General features: G+C 34.7%; 1 protein-coding gene across 17 annotated transcripts in view; it reads right to left on the bottom strand.

Annotated features, from left to right (window-relative positions):
• Positions 1-27,125, bottom strand: part of LOC149085162 (uncharacterized) — a 152,415-nt gene that overhangs the window by 89,958 nt on the left and 35,332 nt on the right. For 8 of the 17 annotated variants that reach the window (XM_089233013.1, XM_089233014.1, XM_089233015.1 and 5 more), the window contains exon 1: positions 20,026-20,169. The exons of 5 other annotated variants lie outside the window; for them this stretch is intronic. The gene's annotated coding sequence lies outside the window, so the exon portion shown is untranslated. Of the gene's footprint in view, positions 1-3,939; positions 4,250-20,025; positions 20,170-27,125 lie in introns of those variants that run through there. 4 more of the 17 variants (XM_089233028.1, XM_089233029.1, XM_089233019.1 and 1 more) reach the window with 3 other exon arrangements.

Below are 27,125 nucleotides of genomic sequence, written 5' to 3'. Positions count from 1 at the left end.
AGAGAAAGTAGTTCACGTGTTATACAAATATAATAATTTATATACAATCAAATGCGAGGATGCATGCAAATTTCAATGCGAGGGAAAAAAACAAATTCCTCTGGCAATAATTAGCGAAGAGTCTAGGGAGAAAAGTACAGTTTGTTAAATAGCCAGTAAAATAACATACCGACATGTAGTTAGGATTTTTTACAATCGACTTTTATAAACTGCAGGGATGCTGGGCTACGAGTTCAAGAACCCGAATGCCAAAAGAAATAGGATCTCAATGCAATCCCTTCTAAAAAAACAAAATTTAAAATCGGCTCTGTGAACTTTAGAAATAATGGCACGAAAATTTATAAAATAAAAGACCACTTTAAATTTTGAATTATTTTAATTGAATGATCCGATGTAGGGACTGTGCACTTCTTAAGGAGCAATCAAATCCTGTTACTACAAAGACATGATTTAAATGTTGTACTTTGATCATGTTGTCCCGGATGAAAGATGTATTTTTAGCGTTCCCTCGCAAACTGATTTCAAGCTGTCGTTTCCCAACGTGATTGTAAGTGTGATCTGCTGCGGCCTCTTTTCAGTACGTACTATGAAATCAAATGAAAGGAAACCAGTAGTGAGAAAATAAAAGGCATCCTTGAACTCTCTTAACAATCGAAGAAATCTGATTGAATTGGGGAAAAAAAAGAAAGGCGCGGATGTCATGTTAACATCACTTGCTCGTGATTCACGAAACGTCAAAACAAATTGAAATTTGTGAGGTTTGCTGACGGTAACTTACACTGACTAGTGTTGAAAGTAATTCTGTGAATCTTTAATATACATTCTACAGGAAAAAAAGTAAAACATATAAACACACAATAAATAAAGACGTCGTGTCTTATGAATGAGAAATATAAAATCTGGATTTATGGATAAAACTGAACTTAATATTACTAGTCTGACTTTTTTCTAACTCCATGAATATGAAATACGAGCCACAAATGAAAAGAAACACGCAGAAGGAAATAAAAAAATACGAAACAATGTGGGGAAAAAAAAAAAAACGGAGAGGGCGTCAGTCCACGACCGAAAGTTTTTTTTTTCATTTCATATTTTTTCGCACTGTTTTTCCTTCAAGAAAAGTGTCTCTAACAACTTGTTTGGTTGCCAGATCTTTAACTTAGAAATACTGACGTAGGCGTTATCTCAAACAGAAGACGTGTTCTCTGTTTCTCTCTGCAGGCACCATCCTCTCTCAACAAGGAGACGACTATTGCCAGTAACAGAATATAACCAACGCAAGGAACAAAATCTTGTCCATAAAATGAATTTTCTGAGAAATCAGTGTTCTACTGAAAACCAGCAATTTACATGAAACTGATTTTACTCTTTTTCTTTACATTATATCTTTATTTTACGGCATTTGTGCCGTAGAATAAGGATGTCAAATGTTTGAAACAGATATAGACAAATGCACCCCTGTGAGGACATTTATAACAAAGAAATTAAGTCTTTTGTGAAATCCAAGTTGTTTCGATACGCAGAACCACGAAAATTACTAACCAATGAACATTTGTTACTAATGAGAAAGATAAAGCGTGAAGAAAAAAAGGAAAAGGCACTCCTATTGTTTCAGTTAGTATCTTTTCCTACAGTATTTTCAGTACATCGTTCTGATTTTTTTCCTTACGTTCCTGTTTGTATTTTAAAAAATATTTTGTAGTTCTCAAGCGCTACAAGCTTTTAAAACAACAATTTTATTAGTGCTTCAAAAAAATTATACGGCTTGTTTCAATATAATTCATTTTTAAATCATTCATCATAATCATTTAAACCATGGATGCACAACCTTTTCAGTCTACAAGCCGGATATGCGATATGGTTACCGCTCGGGGCTAGAAACTGGTGTACCTATCGCGTATTACTTTTTTAGGAATTTCTTCCACGGGCCGGAGATTGGGCAACCCTGATTTCAATCATTTAATAATTTGAACCATTTAATAATTTGAATCATTTAACCATTTAATAATTTGAATCATTTAACCATTTAATAACTTGAATCATTTAACCATTTAATAACTTGAATCATTTAACCATTTAATAATTTGAATCATTTAACCATTTAATAATTTGAATCATTTAACCAATTAAATAAGGGCATTTAAAACAAGTGCCAGATCGCCATGGTGACTGAAAAATTGAAATTGGCACCTAATATTTTTTATGTATGATAACTGAACTGAAGTCTGAGGACAGCACAAACTTATCCGAAATTATGTTTGCTAGCATGGAAAAGCTAGCACACAAACTAAACAGAACATTATCTTGGATCAATTTTGTCGGGAAAAAAAATTTTGGTGCCCATGAAATTTTGTTGGCGCCTAAATTGTTTTTTCATTTATCAAAACCTGATTTTAATTCATTCAAACATTTAAATCACTCATTATTTGACTCAATTTTATTTTTAATGAAGAGAAAACTCATATTTCCTGTGCATCAATTGCTATTGTAACTGTAACGTTAATATATAAATATATAAAAACATAGGATTTTCAGTATCTTAAAACTTTATATAACACGTCTTTCTGAACAAATATCAGCATTTTATAAAATTTATGAAAATAATTTTTATATTCATACATCTGATAAATATTAAAGAATCGGAGGGAAAAAAACAAACATTCATTAGAATCAATAGACACATTTTAAATTAAATAACTATTCACATTTAAGTGGATAAAATGGTAAAATTATGCTCTAGCACAGCCGTTCTCAACCCGTGCTCGAGGAAAATAAAATAAATCAGTAAATTTGATAAATAAATAAATAAAAAGGTATACAGGATACCACCATAAAAATTATTCACAAAAAAAGGCTCCTCGACCCAATGAAAAGGGCTCCGCGAGGTCAAAAAAGTTGAGAACCGCTGCTCTAGCAGAAACACCATTGAAAATATTGTTTGACCATCAATTAATTTTAAATTTGGTATACACATATTTTTGATTGAAGATGCTGTCCGTATGTTAATAAAATGTTTTACATATCTGTAATACTTATTTCATATTTCCAATTTTTTTTAAAAAACCCGCATTATTAACAACTTGCGTGTATGATAAAACAGCATGACATCAATGTAATTGAAAAAACAAAATCAAAATAAAGAAAACTGTTCAGTTCATAAAATGAAAAAAAGATTTGAGATCCATTTAAAAAACCTTTTGAAAGTTTTTTTGAAGATCTCAGTTTTAAAGTTTAATTTTAAATATGATTGAGTCAGTAAAATTCCAATCGTTTTCATCCTTTTATGAACTGAACCAGTTTTCTTTGTTTTGACTCAATTTTCTCTTTCCAATTACGGTGTGATGTCATGCTATTTTATCAGTTGCTCAAGGTATTAATTTTTTTCTTTGAAAATTTGCAAAATATTGAGTATAGGAGATATGTAAAACTTCGTACTGGCATAGGATAGCACATACAATCAAATATATGTGTGCCAAATTTGAAATAAACCAATGGATAAATAATATTTTTAATGATATTTCTTCCATAGAACATAATTTTCATCATGTCAAAAGATGGGAGACCTCTTAACTTACAAAAAAAACCTATTGTCATTCATTTCATAATCAATTTTCAGTTTTTTTCCCCGTTTAGTTTGTATCTCACGAAATACAGCATACGCGAGATATCAATTATGCAAATGTCAAAGAGAAAATCTATACACGATAGCATGTTTAAGAAATACACATAGAAGAAAATCCAATACAAAACAACTGCTGACAATAAGGAAGAGAATGAAACGATCGAAACTTCAACTCGTGGTGAGAATGTGCCACAGACGCTTCCTCCCGAAAAAGCCCTTCATATAAGATCATAAATCCCCGTTGACACGATCCCACTTTTCGCACATTTAAACCTGAAGAGACGGAATAAAATTGGGGGTAAAAAATCATACGTTACCTTATATATATCTTACTTTTTTCTGCTTTCTAAGTATTTTTTTCCCAGGATGAATTCGAATAGCAAAAACAACAACAATAACAAAAAAGTAATGATAACGGGAAAAAAAGACGTCTATGAGAAGAGATTTAAGCGCTCACTCTCGCGCACACACGCACACACACTTTTACAAAAATCGTATCGAATGTTCGGGACGTAGAGAAAGAGCACGTCCGGATTACATCCACATCCACAGTATCCCTTGGCAACCGCATCCGCAGTCTTCCCCCCGTACCTGTAATGCGCCAGCGCAGCCGCGCACTAGATATCACAGATAAACGGGCCGAGTCCACATCTCTGGTCTGGGAATAGCCATTCGCATCGAACCAATCAGCGTTCGCGTCCCTCACACTCACAATACGTTAAAAAAAAAAAAAAAATCAACGAGAATAATTTTCAGCTCGTTGTGGAAAAATACATTTAAATCATTGAAAATGAGTTGAAAGCATAAATATTACTCGCTGCAACGAGAGCGAGAGAGAGCAAATCTGCTCTTTGCTGTATTGGCAATGAACTAGCAGATAGTAACACGTGAGTGGAATTTTATAGTAAAAGCCTCGTGAAATGGATAGGCGTCTAGTAAATCATTCCTATTCACGTGGACGTTGTTTTAAGGCCCTCGTATGGAATGCCTGTTGAAAACGAGGAGAGTGCGAATATTTGGAATTAAACTTATAGCAAAATAAATAGAGTACTTTTGAATATGACTTATGGGTTTCTTGTGAACATTAACACTCTATGTTCCGGTGTATATACAGGTAACCCTCGCTTTACGCGATTTCACTATGACACGATTTTCAGAATTTGCGACCCGCAAAATTTGGACTGTAGTTTGATTTTAATCCTGAAAACGGGTATGCAAACTACAGGTATGAAATTATTAAAATGACCAAATCCGTTGGATTTTTTTTATGTAGATAACACAAATATGGAAGAAACGCTCAAATCCATCTCACTGGATCTCACTTTTGGTAAACATATCGACAATGCCATCAGAATTTTAATCAAAAAAAACGATCCTGATGAATCTAGAATTTTCATACTTGCAAGGAATATTCAGAATGTTCTAGCTTTACTTCTAAAGTTTTTATAAAGAGACAAAGAATGCTGTTTGTCAGCTGAACATCGACTGCTTTCATTAAAAAAATTATCAGCCTATATATCATATCAGGCTCTTCATGAAAGAAAACATCTATACACTCTCACACTAGAATCAATCACAAGAAGCGAACACAGAAGTAAAAAGTGTTAGTTAAATTTATTCATATAACCTAAATTCCGAGATTTATTTATAAGTTTGAATAATTAATTCATTCAAAAAAAAAAAAAATTCTGTTGGAAATTGGGTTTAATTTTTCTTATCCTTCTGAAGAAATCTCTGTATTACCCATGCTAAATTCAACTCGCTTTACGCGATTATTTTGTGGAACCAATTAATCGCATAAAGCGAGGGATGCCTGTAGGCCTACTGTATTTTGAATATACGGGGTGATTATAAAAAAACTATCCCGACATATGTGCCTTTAACTATCATACCATTCACAGAAACTGAATGAAATTTTGGCATAAGGTATTTTGAAGTATGCGCTCAAGAATGATATGGAAAACAACAGTGTCACTCTAACAGTTACGGTTACAGTGAGAAAATTTCGAAAATATCAAATGGCAACACCAAGTTTTTCGTATTGGAATGCGATCTCCATACTGAAAAACACTAAATAGCGTTGGAATGGCACCTGTAGCACGAAAATCCCCGGAGCTAGGCAAGGAAAAAGTAAAAAGGACTTTGCCGAGCACCACAGCATTAATGTTCGTTTCATTCGTCACACCGTTTCTTCGGCTGAGATCCCAGCCTGATTAATCCTCCACAAGGTCATGTGGAAAATTTGTGAAACACAATAAAATGCTTTATTTTATGCTGCTTCTCTGTCCTTATTGGTTGTCCTCACTTTTAGCCTATCTACCGCCGGTGATTTTAATGCTGATATACCTGAATTGGTTTTATCTAGTTGATGTTTGAGCCTATGTTGATTAGAAAAAAAAATGAAAGAAAAAAATGTAGAACAGATCTAAAATATCATTTGATTGTAGGGGGAACTTTTCGTTTTCGTGAATCGAAAAACGAGTTGAACGTTACGATGCTTAATACATAGCGTCCCCTCTTGCTAGAAGTATGAATGAGCGAATTTTCACTTTTTTTTTAATCAGCTGGTTGTATACCTTATTCTGCTATCTAAGTTTTGCCTGAAACGCGAATGCGTATCCCTATTGGAACACATGTTACAAAACATTTTAGGAAAATAACTTCCATAGAGTAAACATTCTATGGTAGAGTAAAAATTCAAAAGTCATTTCCCCTCGTTCTTTTTTTTGTAAGGACATTGCACATTCATGCCTCTAGCATGGGGGAACGATATGTCATAATCATATAAATGTCTCCCTTAAGATTCTCCTTTGATTAAGCTAATTGCTGGAAAAATTGTAACTATATTTTTAAAGATTTTGTAAAGAATATTGTTTCACATTTTTTAAACGATTCTTAATTTAAATCGTAGCTTTTTTTATCGTAAAAAGTTTCAGTTAATGAAGTTAGCAAGCAAATTTCATGTTTTTTAAACGAAAAATCCGCTTACAGGTTCAATATGTTTCTCTAACATTGTTATTGCTGTACTAGAGCCATCTCTCCCACTTTGGATGATGGATACAATGGATGCTACCAAATGGCAACAAGGCGTTGCATTTTTACCACCTAGCATTTCGTACCTTATTGGAACAAACGTATTTGGACCCTTGGGGCATAAAATGGGCAGGTACTCTGGAAGGCTTCAATTTTATTTATAAAATATCCTTCCTTCTTTTTTCAAAGTGTAATTTAAATATAAAAATAATGAAAGAACTCTAAATTCAAGAATTTTTTTAATTTAATAAATTTTAATAAAATGAAATTTTTACAGATGGCTAGCTGCTATGGTGGGTCTGATTTTAATTGGAATATGCTTAATATGTGTAAGTTTTTTGATATTTTCTTTCGCTTGAATCATTATATTTTTCGTCAAAATTCATAATTTCAGTACGATTATTTGTTATAATTTCAACTAGAACTAAATTCAAAACTGACGTCATGAAACATATATACAGAACTCTTTTTAATGATCATGGCTCAACTTTTCGAATTTGCTAGTCTCATACATAAATATTTTTCTCAAGTTTTGTTTATAATTATGCTGAAAATAATATACAGGGTGATTATAAAAAAACTATCCCGACATATGGGCCCCTAACTATCATACCATTCACAGAAACTGAATGAAATTTTGGCATAAGGTATTTTGATGTATGCGCTCAAGAATGATATGGGAAACAACAGTGTCACTCTAACAGTTACGGTTACAGTGAGAAAATTTCGAAAATATCAAATGGCAACACCAAGTTTTTTGTATACGAAGAATTTTATTATGGGTGCTCTTCCTCTGTTCCTCTGATTGACGATAGGCATAGATGGTGTTCGTGACTCGAACAAGTTTGTAAACCCCCCCCCCCCCCGGTCTAAATCAAGGCTGACTAATCCCAGGCACCAGGTCCCTTTGGCGACTAAAAAATTGGCATCGGCGACTAATGTATAACTGGATTGGAGAATGACTACAAAGCCAACCGAGAATGTTCGCAAAGACCGATTGACACACTACAGTTGGGCACAATTCACTGTTTATTTAAACTCTTTAAGCGGCATTGACGAGACATCTCATTTTCATAAAAGCCTCTTATTTTAGCATTGACAAGCTCAGATAGTTTATAAAGTTGATTTCTCAAAGGAAAACTTTTCCCTATACTCCTCAGTTTAAACCTGCTGAAAATCGGAGGAAAGCCTATTTCATTAAAAATGGTATGACATTTTGAAGGAGGGTTTGGTAATTTCTAATTGCCGCTTAAAGGGTTAAATGAACTAAAAAGCTACCTGACAGCGAAGCGAACCCAGGGCTTCTAAACGTGTGAGTCTATCAGGTCACGGCATCAGATGCATAGGAAATCCATGGTAATAAGATCTGATACTACTAATTTCAGAAAGTTACTATGTAAATTGGTTGACTTTTCCTTTGAGCGAGGTAAAGGTTCATAATGCTATGAGAACGGCCATGACTGAACCCTGTTGTGTGTGGCTCTCCCAAGTAGACGGAGAGGCATTGAATCCATGTTAACGATGTTGCTTAGGGGTACAAACGACTTCTTAGATTAGTCACATTCTATGTTGCGTAGAATGGATGGTTGCTGTCGTATATACGGGATAAAATCTCCGAAAACTAGACTCTAATCATTGCTGTGAGAATACAAGCTGGTGATATAGCAGTACTATTGTCTAAGAAATGCTATTGTGCTATTGTCAGGTTCACTGATGCATCTAGAAGCCACTTTCGACCGTTATTATTCATCTTTGCAGATCATGTACATCAATAAATGTTTACCGTCTGTCTTGGGATCTCCTAGAAATACCCGCTGAGCTAACCGCCATTTTTGAGTGAAAGTGTGACGTCAGTATTACCGCTATAGTCAATCGCTGTTCCTAATCCTACGCTTTTTTCAACGATTTGACGTCACTTAGAGCAGCAAATCAGTTTTTCTTCAAAGATGGAGGAGGATGAGTTTCTTCTCTACCTTATAGGTGCCTTATTCCAGAACGGTGGGACGACATGCTATGTGGCCCTTAAATGTCTGAAGCTGGAAGCATTTCTTTCGGGCGATATCGTCCCTCGAGGCGTTAGAACAGCCTGAGGTCGATACTAATTACAGATGGAATATAGGATTTTATAAATATGTTAGTGCAGGTAATGCCGAGGGAAAAAAATTAATGCAAATCAAGTGTAACTCTCGATCACAACACATTCCATGTTCCCAATTTAATCTAAAATTATCGGAATAACGTATCACCAAGCAACAAAATTTATCACTGTAGATAATCCATTTGAAACGAAGTATTGTGTGTGAAATGTCAAATAGAGACAAACACAATGGCTTATTTCAGTTAAGTTTTGTTGTTTCCTTTTTATTTTTACAGCAGGCATTGAGATCTTTGTGTTACCGAGTATATTAATGAGATCGGAGACAAATGTCAGGCTAACGCATGAGTGGAGGTAGCAGCTGTAAAGAGCGCTCATTAAATCAACTAATCAGGATCAAGGTCATTAAAAACCAAAACTTTTCTAGCAATAGTGACACATAGTGGTGACAGAAGATACCACAATAGGTGATAGTACATGCAAAAACGTTTACTACTGGGTGTACCAGGGAAAAAACCAGAAAGCGGGAAATAGAGGAAAAAAGGCAAAAAGGAAGTAAGAAAAAGAGCGAGAGAAAGAGATGTTTGAATGGAAAGCATCCAAAGGCATATGCCTAACAGCAGTAGCAGCAGCAAACCCCCGCGTCTAAATCGGGCAGAGTTTGGAAAGCATTCATACGCAAGTGTATAAGTCAGATAAAGTAACAAACGTAGAATAGCAATTGGGTCAGACAGCAGCAACAGCAAATCTGGCGGGCGGACGTTAGAAATTTGGGTCAAAAACCCAGTTGCCCGAATTTCTCTTGATGTTACGTTCGTTCTTTTATACACAAAACAATCCACATTTACTTTCACTATCTAGAAGTCGGCATCTTTTTGTTTAATTTTATAAATTCATTAATTTTTTTATTAGGGCAGGTCCGATTAATCATCATTTGTTAATCGCAGTCAAAAATTTTAGTTGAGTCAATCGACTCGATCTCAGAGTTCGATTTAAAATTTCATTAAAGGTTTGCAAGATTAACTTGATTTATATGACAAAACCGATTAATGTCTTAGCCGGGATTACATGATAAAAGTTTGATAAAATATATTTTACAAAACTTGAAGAATGCAACCAGTAGGCTTATTGTTTTTTTCAAGTTTTGTAAAAGATCCTTTATAAAACTTTTATAGTGTAATCCAGGCATTATATATTAAATTCCTATACACATCATTTCAAATTAGTGACCATCTTTGAATCATTATTTCGATCAAATTTTTTAGCAAATACAAGTCAACTCAGTACCATTGAGGGGTATATCTAATAGGATATCACTAATTTGAGATGTTGTGTGTATAGGAATTTAATATATAAAGCCGGGATTACACTATAAAAGTTTTATAAAGGATCTTTTACAAAACTTGAAAGAAACAATCAATAAGCCTACTGATTACATTCGAGGAACACCCCCCCCCCTCCAAGCTGTACTTTCTACAGCTTCTAAGGGAAAAACCAGCAACAATATAAAGATCGAAAGTAATTTTGAAATCAGTGACTAACCTAAATTAACTGATTTTCTAAAAAAATGACAAGATTAAAGTGAATAAATTCCAGGATTAGACAAATATGATCATAATATTACATTGCTTCAAGCGGGTGCCCCTAATTTCTCAATCTATTCCTATATTTGTTTACATCTAGCGGAAAGGTGCGCGAAATGAATAAAATTATTTCCACAGCATCAATAAACATAATACCGTTAATACATTTGTTATAAATGGGTGACATTTGAAAATATTCGATTGAAATTCAATTAATCAGTTGATTAATCGATAAAAAAGTTTTGATTAATCAGTTAAAAAATTTCATCGATCCCCACACAACCTTAATTTTTTTAATTGAAAAACCAACTCATCAATGTTCAGATTGTAGTGAATCTTTACGAGACTACTCCGATTTCCTAACATGGGCGTCCTATTAAAAATTTACATACAAATACAACGCCACAACAGACAAAAAAATATGTATATCAGATATACATATATATCACATACATATATCAGAGTTTGACAAATCTCAGAAGCCAGATAGACATGAGGATCAGAAAAATTGGAATTGGTGCTCAAGATATTGATTACTAAATTTGAATCCGAAGACAGCACAATATTTTCAGAATTTATGCCATTGTTAAAAAACAGGAAATTACGGTAAGTCACTGAAAAGTCGAAAAATTATTTTGCATCGTTTTTTTCGAAGAAAAAAAAGATCGGCCCCACAAGGGTAGGGCTAACCAATACCTACTAGATAGCTTAGGAGTATAGCTTAGACGTAGTATCTAGGAGGTATTGGGCTAACAGGGTTCCAGCCTTGGTGCTGTGGAGAACGATACTCTTCATTTTTTTTCCGCTATAGATTCACTATGGGCAGACAGATGGGCCCGTGAAAAGTCTGGCCTGGGGGCCTTAAAAAAACCCAGCGTAGGGACCCATGTTTAAAAAATTTTTGGCTGACGCTTAAATTTTTTTTTTCGATTTTTCTATCCCTGTTCTTGCAATGAAATAAATATATTTTTATATTTAATTCCGAAATAACCCTTTTGCCTGTCTTTGAAATTCACGAGCTCTATTTTATCACTTGCTTTTACCAATCTTTGCATTTTTCCTATTGTTTATCTTTACTGTTCAACATGTTATCAGTTGAAGTGTTTATCTATCCGCCAACCTTATCGTAACCTTGTCTTTATTTATCCACCATGTGTGTGTTGACGTTCTTTTTTTTTTTTTTTTAATATAAATTTTCTTTTGTTATAACACTTTTCACTTCTCTGTTTGACTTTTTACAAATTTTATGTTGAAGTTGATTTGTATCAATAGTCATATCTGAAAGTTATGTTGTCTCCAATAAAAATTATTTAAGGTTTTTCTTAGGCCTGCATTTTTGAATATTTTTACTGTCAGTTGACATACATTATTTTGTTTCACTTTTATACACTCATTCGGAATATATTATAATACTACAATACAAGCAGCGTTTTTTAAGAAGAATTTTGGGCGTATCGGTCAGAAGAAGGTTAAAATGTTGTGAACTCTGTCATAAACTGTTATAACTAATGAACGTGTCTGTCAAACGGTGACAGGTGACTAACTAAAGAAGTGATCGAGTACTTTCCAGTTGTTTTTTCAAAGCGCTTTAAAAACCCTCAAAATAACATACGGTTTTTCAACGGTGAAGTCAGAGGCCCCTGAAGTATTTCCCTGCACTCTGCCATGTTATTTTTTTTTTATTCTCACTTCGTTTCGTCAACGATGCTCCAGAGAGAAATAATGGTTTCTATTAACGGAACCGCTTGAAGTGGGAGGAAGAGATGCTTCCAGAAATTCTATGGGGGGAAATATACCTCTTTCTCTGAGGCGATAACTCTTTCTTAACATTGCATGCAACCTGGCGTGACAGATGAATCAACTTAAAAAGGATAATCGTATTTCCTCACCAACGCTTTCCAACGCATGAACAAATCCAGCACATCACACTCCACAAGCCAATTCCATCAACATGCGTGGACATGGAGTAAATTCTATATACAACATTCAAGAAAAACATTCCGAAAACTACGGTGACGTCAGTGTAATCGCTATAGCCCAATGTTTCTTAACCCGTGGTCGGCGACGATGGCATAGGTGGTCCACAGGAAAACATGATAAAATTATTCACCCGTTGTGTGTAATTGATATTACGGATATCCATATGGGTTCAAATAAAAAGTTATACCTTCATACTTAGGTTCACCATACATCAGGAGAATGCGGAAAATTGCGGTCCTAAATACGTGATATCACTAAATTTTGCCAAAAATTGCAATTTATTGCTTTAAATGCAATTTGATAATTACTGCTAAAATTGCCGAAGGGCGTGGAAATAAAGGGATACTACAAATCGCAGCAAACAGAAATGTATTTCACGAAGAAAATATTCAAATGATCTGATGACCATATTTCATTGAGAAAAATAAAATTCGGTAAACTGGGATCTTAAATAATAATCCGTAAAATATACGGGGCATCGCCAACCGGCGTCAAAAACATTAGCAGAGAAGAAGAAAAAAAAAAAAAAAAAAAAAATTGAGGTCAAAACGTAAAACCTGACAAATATGCGAGATGAATATTTATAATTTTTTGAAATAATTATAATATAATTTATATTATGAAAACTGTGTGTGTATTCATGACTTTAGCAAATATTACAAATTCAAATAAGTAGAGTTGAAAAATTGGGGATGTATAAAAAAAATCGAAACAACGAAAATTACAGGATTGTCCCGTAATACGGGACACAAAAGATCCGTCAAATTGTTCCGGACATTTTATTGGTCCTTGTTTTCAGAAAGGTTGACAAACACTGCTATAACCAATTCTCTATCCCTATCCTGCTTTTTTTTTTTATCGATTAAACGTTACTCGGAGCGGCAAAACCAGTTTTTTTGTTCTAAGACAGAGGACGATGAGTCCGCCATCCTTTCTAGGTGCCGTAAGACCGACCATGTAAGATGAATTCCTGTAAGTCGCGGGGGGTACGGTTTTACATACAAAATATGTATGAATATTAGTTAATTGGGAACAAAATTTTGTAAATACTTTCTTTAATTGAGAATTTTAACCACAAAACTAATGCTCTTACTACTTGTATAATTTATTAAATCAAATAAAACTGTTATTTTGATATCGTTGACTTGATAAAATATTTCCTTGAAGCTGCAACCCAGTCCTTTTAGAAAAATCTAGAGTTCCCTAAATATGTGCAAACGAACGCCACGCTTTGAATGCAATTTCTGGTAACTTTTGAAAGAGAATATTTTTTTTATAACTAGCAATAACGTTCGATTTCACGTATGAAATCATCAACCGTTTTCAAAAATAGAAGATGTCACCCAAAAAAGCTTTAGGATTTCGTTTCTAAATCACTGGCAAAGCTTATAACGCGGCATCTTTAGCCGCGTTATAAGCTTCTAATTTTATCTTATCAAAAATCAGTGTAACTTAGTTACGTACTGTGTCCGCAGAGGCCGAGGATATTATAAATTGAACTTATATATAAAAAAAGAATAGAGTATTATTGGCTATGACTTACGTGTTTCTTTTTTCATAGCTTTTACGCCTTAACCCTCCAGGGTTCGGTGTATATTTGACAAATAATGTACATGGTAAAAAAAAAATCCATTATACCAATTTCTTTTCTCAATATTTTTTGATACATAGACAGTACAGTGAACTCTCACTAAAAAACACCATCTCACTTCTTTTTCATTTCTCTCAATGATGAGATGATTTTCTGCACTCCCGGTCAAAGATATAGGTAAATAATGCTATTCACTTATACACCTCTTTCAGTTATGCGTCTTTTTCCTTGTTTATTTATTTACATCCACAAAGGGCTGGTTGCACTTGCATTGCGGGGAAGGAAAAACGCACAATAAAAAACAAAATAAAAATAGCAAATAACAGCATACTTTACATACATGGGGGACATTAATTTAAAATAGGTTGGTTCCTTTGAACCGGTGCATATAAGTAAGAGATCTTAGATCTCTATACATCTTTTAGTATCATTTCAGTGCAAAATACAAAAAAAAGTATTGTACTTATATAGCTGTATCTAGAAAGAATTGAATTCTTGGCGGCGTCATTTTTTGGAACCCGTAAAATTCAGCAGCTCTCAAAATAGCACCAAATTGATGGATGCAACTTGGCTAAGCAAGATTCCAGGCCCGTCATTTGTGGGGGGGGGGGGGAAAGACAGGCCGTTGCCCCCCCCCCGACTTTTGAAAATACACTAAAAATGGTGTATATATATATATATATACACACAAATACAAATATATATATATATATACATACATACATTGAGTACGTGTTCTTTGCCCCCCCTGGAAAAAGTTGAAATGACGGCCCTGCAAGATTGTATCTGTTTACACATAACATTGACATCAAGGCGAACTATATATTTTACCCTTAATCAACCATTTTAGCCAATTAAAAAAAAACACTAACTAAATTGCTGTGTTGATGTATTCTTGCAATTACAAATATGTCAACAGCACCAATTTCAATTAATTTTTGTAAATTTCTTTTCAATACGTCATTATGGGGTGAACCATATTTGAATCAATATTTTATCAAATTTTTCCGCATGGGGAAACTGATAATTTCACTTCTGATTGTTCCTAACAAACATTACTTATAAAATAAAACACCGTACTTGCTTGCGTACAAGACGCAATGTTTTCTTGAAACATAGGTCTGCAAAACAGGGTGTGTCTCAACCACCGACAAATACGGCATATAATACACACATTATATGGAAAATAAATTCCATCGTTCGTTGAAGAAGGCATTGAATCCATTCATATGACGTTCATTTCGAGACAATACGGCATACACAACTACAAACGGAATACCGTCTTCTCCATTGAAAACGGTTTATTGCTACGTTTAATACAGTCCCCAAAGCAGACTGTTTTGCATTGTTCTGCAACGAACTGTCAGCAGACTGGGAATGTTCTGCGGTAAAAATTCTCATAATTGCATTTTATACTTTTTCTTTAAGATTGTTCTGCAGAAACACTGATTGTTCTGCGACTCACGTCGTAGATTTCGGCATATTTTGCTTTGGGAAATATAATTTTCTTACATGTGTAAGTTACGAACAAAAACTGATAATGTTATCGATCCGTTAACTCTATGAAGTTTTAATTTTCTATAGTCTTATCTGGGAATGAAAAACACAAAAACGTGATATTGTGTCCAGTAGAATACCGATAATAGTTCCGATAATTCCTTAGATTTCAAGGTTCTGCGATTGTTATCACATCTGTCTCATTTAAAACAATTCCACCTTATGTAACAGTATACGATTCAGATCTGTGTCATTAGAACGACTTAAATAAGTTTCTACTAGAGCTCGGGAAATGATTCGTGTTATGAAAGATTAACAAAAGATCGAAATACGATCCCAAAAGATGGATAACATGACTTGGTAAAAGAAAAGAACCGGAAGACAGAAGAAGCTTTGTGGTCAACTGTGAACGTGAGCAAATGTGATGACGACGGGAAGGGGGAACTAAAGTTTGGAAAAAAAACATTTTTTAGCAGACATTTTAAAAAGAAACAGCAAAAATTGAAGCAAATAAACGGGAAAACCAAGCAAAAGGAAAGAGAAAAGCGGATATGCTGGAAGGAAAAGAAAAACTTATTTCCGTTCTTGCAATCAACAAGATGCAAAATCACAGGAAATGATGGTTGCTGACTCAAACTCGAGACTACACCATCAGCAGAAACAGACACAGTTGGATATCAACATAAACATCCAGGACAAAAAAAATATATAATTCTAATATACCATGTGTTACATAGTTACCGCGTCTACTTTACCACGCCATAACGCGTAAGTGAAGCGAATTTTGTGGAACTACAAAAGTGATAAAGAGTTAGAATTTGAAAACTAAAACGTCATCTGTATAATTTATCCTGCATAAGTTCTTAGTTCGACACAAAAAAAAGAAAAAAAAAACCTCCTTCTCAAAAGTCCGAGCTACCTGGAACTAGGCAATGGTAACCACTATTTTCATCGTGCAATAATTATTTGCATGACAACATTTCGTAAGTTACAACAGGAGTTACGCTTGACCGACGTGATTTTCAAGCACAAAAAAAATGAAAACATGATTATTTCTATGTTATTTATAGTGTCTTTTTAACATAAGCGATGCGTATTTAACCCTTTGGCTGCGGTAATTCACAAAAAATGCTTCTCTCACTGCGGGAGCGTGAAAAACCTTTTTTTCAGTTTTCTTTTGTGAAAAATAGATGGCGATTAAACTCACACGTTGTAAATTCAATTTAATCGAAAAGGGGGCGACACAAACGCAAAATCTGGTTTGGAACCAAAAATCACACTCTACCACTACTATATATATTCCATGTACACCCTTCCATATAGTACAAACAAACCTGTTAGAGAATAGAGAAATAGTACAAAAGCATTTAAAAAAACTAAAATATATATGCTAAGCCACCATCTTTACGTCATTTAAAGAATTTCATCTTAAAAAAAAACAATTTATAATCATCACAGGATGATTGAGCAGGCTACTACGCTCACCATGTGTGGATGATGGGAGCGCTCTGAGGGTTAAGACGGGAGACAAATCATGCTAAATGATAAATATAAGAAAATAATATACACTGTATGTCATAGTAAACGATGTTGCTATTGATTTCAGCATCTCGTGTAATTTGAATCGCCTGCAAAATGATTGAATCAATCAAATTTAAGAACTATGACACTACCTTTCTTTGAAAGTGTTTTCAAAAACTTTTTGGCATCAATCCCACTAGGCATAAAATAAGTAATGATACTAATCACTGTAAGCAGTCACAATAGAAGATGTCAAGCTCCTACGCAGTGAAACACATTTGTTATTAGCGACACAAAAACCGTTTTCGAAGTTATGACTTGATCTATCGGAACTAAACTCCAGCATAAACAATTTTTTTTTTCTGGAATGCAACAATTGATCAGAAACAGGATGATGCATTGTCTTTTAAAAGTATCTCAACATAAACCACTAAATATGCAACTGAGATGGGCTTCATGTTAGAGTAAAACTTTGGTGCGTTTCCAAGTTCGTGTACGTAGTCATTACGACATCGCACAATCGCAGGCAAATGAATTTTCGAGAAACGTTACACACCAACAAACACTTAACGGTCTTGTGTAAAATCATGACAACAAATTTTATTCCCATTGGCCTATAATTCTTAATAATTTTATTTGCATCTTGTGAAGATTGTATTTATGTAATAATGAGACATAAACTAAGAATTGTTTATACTGTACAGAAGTTCCAGCTTCAGTATTTAGCATAGTTATTTCTCCAAACAATTTTTATGACTCACTTGTTTTATAAACTTCAGTATTCATATGATGAACATTTGTTTGCATTTCTATAGAATGAAAAATACTCTCGTCTGCAAACGTCAATGGGTTTGTTTCAATTTACTTAAAGAGTACTATAATTTCACGTTTTCTTTTACCATACAAAGAGTAAATTCAACGAAATTCATTAATACATAATTTTTTAATTCATGAACCATTCCAGAAAACCTTAATGAATAACCATGTTTTGAAAAACTGCCTCGTACCAGGAACAACAAGGCTATACGCATGTACTCATGTTTCCCAAATCGACGCAATGAAACAAGAATGACAACATATTTTCCAATGACAAAATGAAATATAAATTTTAGTTTTCTTTTACGGGAATTTCACACTAGTGATTACAATACTTGGAGTCACTAAATACAATATAAATGAATAGCTAAAATTTAATTCCGTATCTTCTTTGCAAAATGTATATTCTATGTCTTAGTTTTTTATTTACCTTTTTTCCTCGCAATCAGGATGTTTGAAACCCCTTAATATAATTCTCATTTATCTTTTGCTCTTGAATCGATAAAAGTAACAAAAAGAGAGAAGGTGGGCTTACTCGTAGTTTGAAAATTCATAAGATATAAAATTCTCGAAAAAGATCTAATGAAATCGTCGAAGCAAAGAACTAAAATAAAGAAAAACGAACCACCCTAACCATTCAATAAGAATTCATCTCTATTGTGCGAAATATCTTTCCATCAGACTCGTCTGTGACGATAGTTTACAATGATGGTGCTATTCCATTTCATCAACAGCCCGAATCTGTGTGTGATCATTAACTCATCTCTTCATAGACCTCACAAGTATACATCAGAACCATTAGAAGGAAATTCAACTGGCAACGAACTGACCATCAAAGGATGCATGTGGAAGTTCACGGAAGGAAAAAAATAATTTAGTAAACTGCCATCAAGAAGACATGAACTACGATATATACCACCACGAATGTTCGGAATCAAGACCTAGACTAATGAAGTTGAGCATCAATAGAGAAACGTATGGAAGTCTTACCTTTTGCAGCGAAACTTGGTCTATTATTCATGGTCTCGATTATTTATTCGGTCAGTAATCACGCAGTTTGAAATATTTTTGATTGAAAAGCGTACTTCTTTTTAAAAACTAGTGTGCATCGATATACCTATCATGAAAATATACACAACTTACTTCATTCGGATATAAAGAGAACTATAAATTATGGGTTTTGAAAATGAACGTCGTAGCACTCAATTGAATATTTCAATGCTTCTCGTTGTAATTTACTGAAATGAGCGATTCGCTGCTTTTCTTTTTTTTCGAATTGCTTAAAAATGATAAAGGTTATTCTTGCAATAATAATGACGAGAATTTAATGAGCACAAAATCGGACGAGCTCGTTTCTTAATGAACGCCAATGGTCGTGCGCATGCCTTCCAAAGCATTGAACTTCACAGCACTTACCTTTTCGAAGGTCTCGGGTTGTGGTTAAGTGACTATTTTCTACGGGGTTCTAAACCACAACCATTGCTCTCTATCACTGCAACATTTATGAAAAGCACTTTGAATCAAAATAAATTCTGAATTTCATTTCTCACCTTGTTGTCAAATATTTTAAAAGCTGTACTTATTCAATAATATTCCAAAAAAAAAAAACAAATATATTATAGAAGTTTGTATCTTCTCTTCCTAGAATTTATGACATTGTTTCTACTAAATTTATCATCAATACTACATCAAATGATAGTATTGATACTACATAAGCAACGAGCGCACCGAATGTTACCTATCTTACATTTTTCAGTCGGATGAATTGATGAGAAAATATTTTGAAATCGGGATACAAACTATAGTAGATGCCTCTATTTCGTGTGCCATTGAATAAGAAATGCAAGTTCTTTCAATGGTCAACATTTATATCAACCAATAAGGTTGACATCTAGTTTGAATATAGTGATAATTTTTTCGGGGTAACTAATCATTGAAGAATTGAAATAGCATGAAATAATGGAATTACTCGTTATAAAATTCTGATAAGTGATAAAAATTATTAGCAAAAAAATAAAATAAGGATAGCTAGTAGGAAATGAAAAGTCTGAATGAATCAGTGAGTTCAAAATCGAAAAGAAAAAGAAACTCAAGAGACGAGACAGATTACGTAACCCAATTAAAAGCCTAGCGCTTCAGTTGGATCTTAGCAACTGATGTTTACAGTTGGATGCTTGATTGATCAAGCTAAGAACTGCGTCCACATCCAGAAGGACAATCTCGTGGACTCGAGTGGAAACGAACATCAACCAGATTATGATATTGGATAATTGATGATGTACAATACCTGCAGCTGTCGCAAGGAAGATGCAATCCAGAAAAGCACAGAGTGAAGATGTCTTGGCAAACAAAGGAAATAGCACACACAGAGTGGAAGCAAGAGTTTCCAACTCCTGTTGCAGCAACACACCACACATGAGCCCGATTTAGCGTCGATGACAGCGCCCCGCTTCATTTTTAAAAACATCACTGTGAAATATCTTCTTGACGTTTACCCTATTTTCGGGTGCACGACCGAGCATAGAAAGTATGTATATCCGCACCCCATCCCAAAGCAAAATTGAAGAAACCCAAGTTATGAAACTGTTTTCATACGATGCTAAAATGTTCTCGAATCCTCGTTTAGCATTTTTTGTTATTTTATTTGACTGACATGATGTGTAAAAATAAGACATCGTAATTATTATAATTAAGGGCGTTGCAATCTGGGCAAATTTTCGATACGATTAATTCTTGAAAAATTCTAGTAAAGTCTATAGAAAATAAATGAGGGAAAAGCTTCTCACCTTTTCTCTAGATATGCAACTTTATCTCAGAAGTTTTCACATGTTCCGGGGAATATTTTAAGATTTGGTACGGTATGTTATCAGTCCTTTTGGGTTTTTAGAATGGGAATTCATATTTCAATGGTTGCGTTGTTTATCTGTTTTAATTAGAAAATGTTGCTAAATTTTGAGGGAAAAAACCACGATAATCATAACGTAGTGTTTATGGGCATCTTTTTCTCAACCACCTTGTTGGGCATTTTTCCTGTTGTAGTTTTGTATTTAAGAAAGAAAACGCTAGTAGTTGATTTTTAAACGGGAACATTGTTAAAAAGAAGGAACACACTGTGATAAAATCCTGGCCATGAAACAAAACTTACACAAAACGATGCTCATAAGACATGTTTTCAGTTTTGTTAGACATAAAAAGTGAAACAAATATAATATTTCGCTTTACACTTTTTCGTACTATGCTCATTTTCCACACCCCGGGTGGATAACTAGACCGTGACCTACAGTTTAGTTCTGAGCCGATTCCAAACAACAAAATAAATATATTTGTGCCCGACTGGACTTGAATTAGAGATGGGATGAATGATTTTGCCGAATATTAATTTTTTAAAATTCATTCCAATTATAAATAAAATTGGCGTTTTTAATTGAAAATAAAATTATTGGTAATTTCAAATGATTGATACTGAATTTTAATCATGTAATTTATTATACAAATACAACGCCACAACAGGCAAAATATTAACACAACAGGCCACAACAGGTTTTTTCAAATAAATATTAAAAAACTGTTAACTGAAAGATAATTTCATTGCATTGTATTTTAATATTATAGTAATATCTCGGCTAACGAAGATAATTCGTTCCGGAATCACGTTCGTTAGTCGAAACGTGATTTCCCTTAAGTTTATAGGGAAAATCGTCTGATTCGTTCCAGTTGCTTCTACCCAAAATTTAAAGATAAGTTTTTTTTTAAAACACCAAGAATGCTATAAAAAAGACAAACTGATTGAAGGCTGAAATGAACAGCCTTGAAATGAACAAAATTGGATAAATGAAAATCTACAGAAGGATGAGATACCGAAAAGAGATCTTTTTTATTTCACATTATGTACACAATCAACACCAGTTTTAGTGTACTGAAGCTCGTGTTGACACAACCCAATCGAGTTCATAAGTGTCTCCATCCATTTGTGATTTGGTCGGTTCATTTCTGTGTGAGATAGAAAAGATAATAGAATGTTATGATTGTTCAGCTTGATGCTAAGAGTCTTGCACTGAACGCTTGCTCTGAAAACATAGGCTCCTTGTTTTTTCAAAGCATTTTCTATTAGCTGAATCTTTCGTTTTACACGAAATGGTTCAAAGAATTTCAGAAAGGGAAGTGTAGGTACATCTGTAAAAAGATTCCGAGGTGGACATGAGTTTATCGGGCTCTAGCGACAGTAATTCTGATGATTGGTGCGAAAATTCAGCTCACGACGTGGCTATTTTATGTTAGTGTCAATTTATATTTGTCCCATTTATATTATCGAAAATGTTCGTTAGCTGAATCCGTATCCGTTAGAGGAAAAAATTACGAAAAAATCTTCGTTAGCCAAAAAATTCGTAAGCCGAGGTACATCACTGTGCTTACATTATCAATTTTTTTTTTCAACACTACAATTTTACATCTAATTGAGAAAATGCCAACCATTATTTACTCTCAAGTATTAATGCATCATAAAATTTACGACCTTTCACACTCTAGATGTTCTTTGCCTCAGTAGCTCAATACATTTCTTGTCTAGGTACATCCTTCAGTTAGTGAACTTATGAAATTCATGCTCACTTCCACATTATTGCAGTAGGATTCTATTTTCAGTTACCTTAGACATTCACCCTGATATAACCTCTTGCACAGAAAAGGGATAAGTATACACCACTTAAAATAAAATATAGTCAATTTTTAATATATGCGAAAAATTCCAATTAATATCATTTTTTTAAAATTAGTTTGTTGTGTTTAGATTTACACACATATTCGGCCGAATACCGAATAGCAGCGAATATATTCGTCCCATCTCTAATTTGGATCCAGACTTATTGATCCTGTGAGGTTCGTGTGCCAACTCCATTGCTTCCGCATGGAAGAAAAAAAATATTCCCGGGAAATTTTTTGACAGGACAATGTACAGAACACGAGATTCTCTTAGAGATATTAACTCGCCAAACAAGCTAAATAATGTGAACAGTATAAATAATATCCTAGCAGTCCATTTATTTTAAAAATAAACCTCATTATTTGGGAAGTTGGATGGCTGTAACTTATCCTGAACTTGAACAGCTTTTAAATCCATAAATATATACGATTTTGCGTATATCCATCCTTACAAACATTTGGCAGTTTCGGCAGCGGAGCTAAAACCATTCATTAGAACAAAAAGAAAAATGTCTAAGTTACTGCCAAAGACTGAATTCGTCAAGAGTTCTGGCTGAAGTCCGATTTTCAGAAATGATTCGGGCTTTGAACGGGCAATTCACGAAGTGCTGATGTAAGACGGTCCGGTCTATATTATTGTAAAAATAATAATACACACATTTTTTCTTTCAAATTTTGAAAAAAAAATAAAATGATTACAGCATCGTGACCGTGGTTTGATGGGTTGCCGTGGCTAACGTGGACATAATTATCATTAAAAAATACGCCAACTTGGCGATGACCCCCAATCATATCTTTTGTTATCGGATTTTGGCCAAGGGGGGTCTTCGGCCACTTTTCAAACTTGGCTGATCAAAGCCCAAAATTCGGACACTAGCCGGCTCAATTTACAAAGAAATTGGCCACTTCGCGAAAACCAATTGACCAACCACCAATTCCGTGCTTTGGTAGTAATATATACAAATACAAAGGCCACAACAGGCAAATTGTCCAACGAGGTGGCTGAACAATTATGACCATAATAAATATGGATGTCAAATATTATGAAAATACCCGATACAAAAGCATATGTATGACCAGAATTAAAAAAATAATTAATAATATATATAATACACTGCCCATAAAAAAGATTATGGTTGTCTTATCTAAGTAAATGGATAGCTTCTCAATTTATTCCACTATGTCTATTGTATTTTTTTAAACGTGTCAATTGCGTTAGAATTAACAACCCCGGAGGTAAGCTATTCCCAGTGCCGTAACTAGACAGGTGCAACATGTGCACCCGCACAGGGCCCAGAAAGGGCCTAAATGCGAATTCTTGCACAAGGCACAGGAATGGCTGGTTACGGCACTGGCTATTCTATTTATTAACAACCCTATTAGTTAAAAACTCCCTGTGACACCACAACCTGGAATTGTCCCTTACTAAACGATACTGGTGTCCCCTTGTCGAAGCAGTTGATTGACGGTGCATTAACTCTTTAAGCGGTTTTTAAAATTTTCCTGATTCGCATTTTATAATTGCCACATTTGAAATTGCGAAACGTTCCCAAATTGCCACGTATTTTAAGAAGAATTTTTCCGATTGCGAGCAGATAACTGCTCCCCCCCCCCCAACAACAAGAAGAAAATTTACTCCACCCATCGCTTCTATTTCCCTCCCTGTGATACAAAAACACCTGCCATGATGTGTTGCGGCTTTTTCTAGGAAAAGAAATACTTTTTTGGGGGGAAAAAATCTTTTTGTATTATTTAAAATACTGAGCGCATATTTCTTTCTCTCTTTTTCTCACTCCTTATCTAACCTTGAAAAAGAGCCGACTCCTCCCACTGGCAGTTGATTGGTTGGAGGGGGTGAAAAATATGTTTTATTGCGAAAACAGCTTCATTGCGTTTTTAGATGAAATATCTCGGGCGACAGAAATAAAGCAGATCAAGTTTGACAAGATATCTCGGGATTGTCACTGTAAGGGTTAATATTAATAATTCATGGTCTCCATCCTATAGATCCCGTTGAAAATTATAAGCACTTCGATCATATCTCCCCACCCCCCGACACCTGCGTTCCACCGATGTAAACATATTCAAGCAATCGTCTTTTTCATAGCTCAAGCCTTGTGAGCCCATAAGTGCACGCGTAACTCTTCTCTGCACCTCTTCAACCAAGTCTATATCCCTCTGTAGGTACGGATTCCAAAACCTACACGGTATTACTTTGTGCCATTTACAGAAAGATTCACAAAAAGTTTGGCAACAGTTAAGTTTAAATCAGTCAACTTCCATTTCAATTTGAAAAAGAAAACATTCCAAAGTCAAATACATTGAATTATAATATTCTCAGAAAAATTGAAGTACGTCATGGCAACTTTTTTTTCATTGGGAATGCGCGAAATTTCAAAATAAAAAAAACGAGCGTACAGTATATAAGTGCAGCGGTCACCACACGGTGGTTTGTGGAGAAATTCGGATATTACTAGCAATTTTTATGCTCATTATGTGTTCCCATAAAATTCTAATTCGTCTTCGTGTCACCAGCACAGGATAGACAAGAAAATTCTATATGAAGTGATATTTCATGTCAGTGAAATGGAGTTATTAAATTATTTAATAGAAGTTTCTTAAAAAAATCATATATTAGGTCAGTGAGGACCGAAAGGTTGACAACCACTGTATTAGTGTACCACGGGAGAAAATGTTGGTCTTGAGAGGACATTGCCATAACCGTAAAAAAGTGAGAATGAGTATTCGATATCTGTGACATCATTGGCAGTATGTTTGTATTGAACCATCTGGAATGATACAGGGTGTTTCAAAAAGAATCACCCGATTTGAAATGCGTATATTACGAAAAATATTGAACAGACACTTAAGATTAATGTGGCTGATCAAAGTTTTTTTACAAACCGAATTAAAGGTGCTCAATATGTCCACCTTGGGATGCACGGCATATGTCTATACGGTAGTCAAATTCGTCCCAAACTTTTGTGAGCATGTTTGCATCCACTGCGAGTGGATTTCTATGGACTACGTGCGAAACTGTCAGATGCGCTCCACATTTTTGCCTGACATGCGGAGACGGCCGGGGGATTTCCCTTTACACAGACAACCCGTGTCCCGGAATTGTTTATACCATAGCCTAATGCTCTGAGCGGTAGGAAGTTCAACACCAGGGTATTGTTGACGATGAACAGTTGTCACGGACTCACACTTCTCGAAGCTTAGGACACAAAACGATTTCTGTTGCGCAGTCGCCATCTTGACAAACACGGAAGTGGTGGCCGAAGGAAGAGCGTTAGCGCTACCTTTCGGCAACTGCGTGAAACTCGAGATTTCCTTTTTTTCTATCTATACATTATTCGATCAAAACGGATTAAAAGCTGAACAGTCACGATTTTTTGAAATCGGATGATTCTTTTGGAACACCCTGTACTTTGGGGGTTCATATGGTCCATGTGCGTCTTTTCTTATTGTACTGTGCGACTAATACCATGTAAGTAAAAGAATATTTTGTCTATGATTTTTTTTTTTTTTTTTTGCATTTCCCTATCAATCCTCAGTGAACGTGACCAAAAGTTTTCATACCTTTAAGGTCACTGGGAGCTACCACAAGCGAAAACAAGTCGCGTGTATGCGCATGACCGCTATAGTAGTCTTGTGCATACACGCGACTTGTTTTCGCTCGTGGTAACTTCCAGTGGACGACTGGCCTTAAGAGTAACAATTCAGTGTATCCTTCTATTTTTATACGCTTTAGAAGTTTCACCAATCCCATATTCTCGAGGAAAAAAGGATTAGCATGTCTCATGCCATAACTCTGGTATAGGCCTACACATAATTATTATATTTCACGCGATTGAAAATCAATTAGACAAGCATAGAAGAATATATGACCGACAAACAGTTAGTTTAGAATCTTGTTTATTCTAACTATGGACATTTCATAAACCTGCTATTTAATTAGAAGCTGAAATGGTGATGAAAGATGCGTCTCGGTGAAACTTTGGGACCGTGGACGTACTTTCTTTGGCAGAGCTTCGTGCCAAACGCCTCGTTAACATCTCGAAATAGACTAATTCTAAAACATGGGTGGAAAGGTACATGGGGGAGTAAAGCTAACGAACGCTACTGACGATGTTTTCCGAAAAACACATCGATAATGCGCATGTGTGCGTAAATTTCCATACACCTACACATAATGATATATTCGAAGTATATGTGTAAAAAGTTGAAATTGCAGCGGAGACTTGAATGCGGTATTTCGTAAACATTATAGGAAATAACTCCGTCTACAGATTGCGCTTAATGGCCTAGTCTATGATGGCAACTCCATAAAAAAAGAAAGACTCGTATTAAACCGTATGAAGAGCAAAAGTTTCAACTAGTGGCTTGCATGCGAATTTTGCGATATAAGTTTTGGTGCGCATGAGAAGGTTTTTAAAGTCATGGAAATATTTTGGAAGCGATACTAAAATTCATTGGGTTAAAAACAGAGCGAAACATTTCAAACAAGTGTTCTACTATACAGTCTAATCAACAGATATAGTTTCTACACCGGTAGGTGCCAGTCATAATGACTATACAAATAGCAAAATGTGTGACTTTCTTATGTGAAACTTGATAGAATTCATTCTAACATAGGTTGAAATAGACGACAAGTTATTTAGCTCTTATGCAGAATTTCAGGCAGTA

The sequence above is a fragment of the Pholcus phalangioides genome, unplaced genomic scaffold (genome assembly GCF_987345545.1).
Source record: "Pholcus phalangioides strain wild (caught in Gottingen) unplaced genomic scaffold, Ppha-v1.0 ptg000007l_1, whole genome shotgun sequence".
In the NCBI taxonomy this organism is placed as follows: Eukaryota; Metazoa; Arthropoda; class Arachnida; order Araneae; family Pholcidae; genus Pholcus; species Pholcus phalangioides.
Note: the sequence above shows the minus strand (reverse complement) of the source record. Positions and strands in the feature narration are given on the sequence as shown.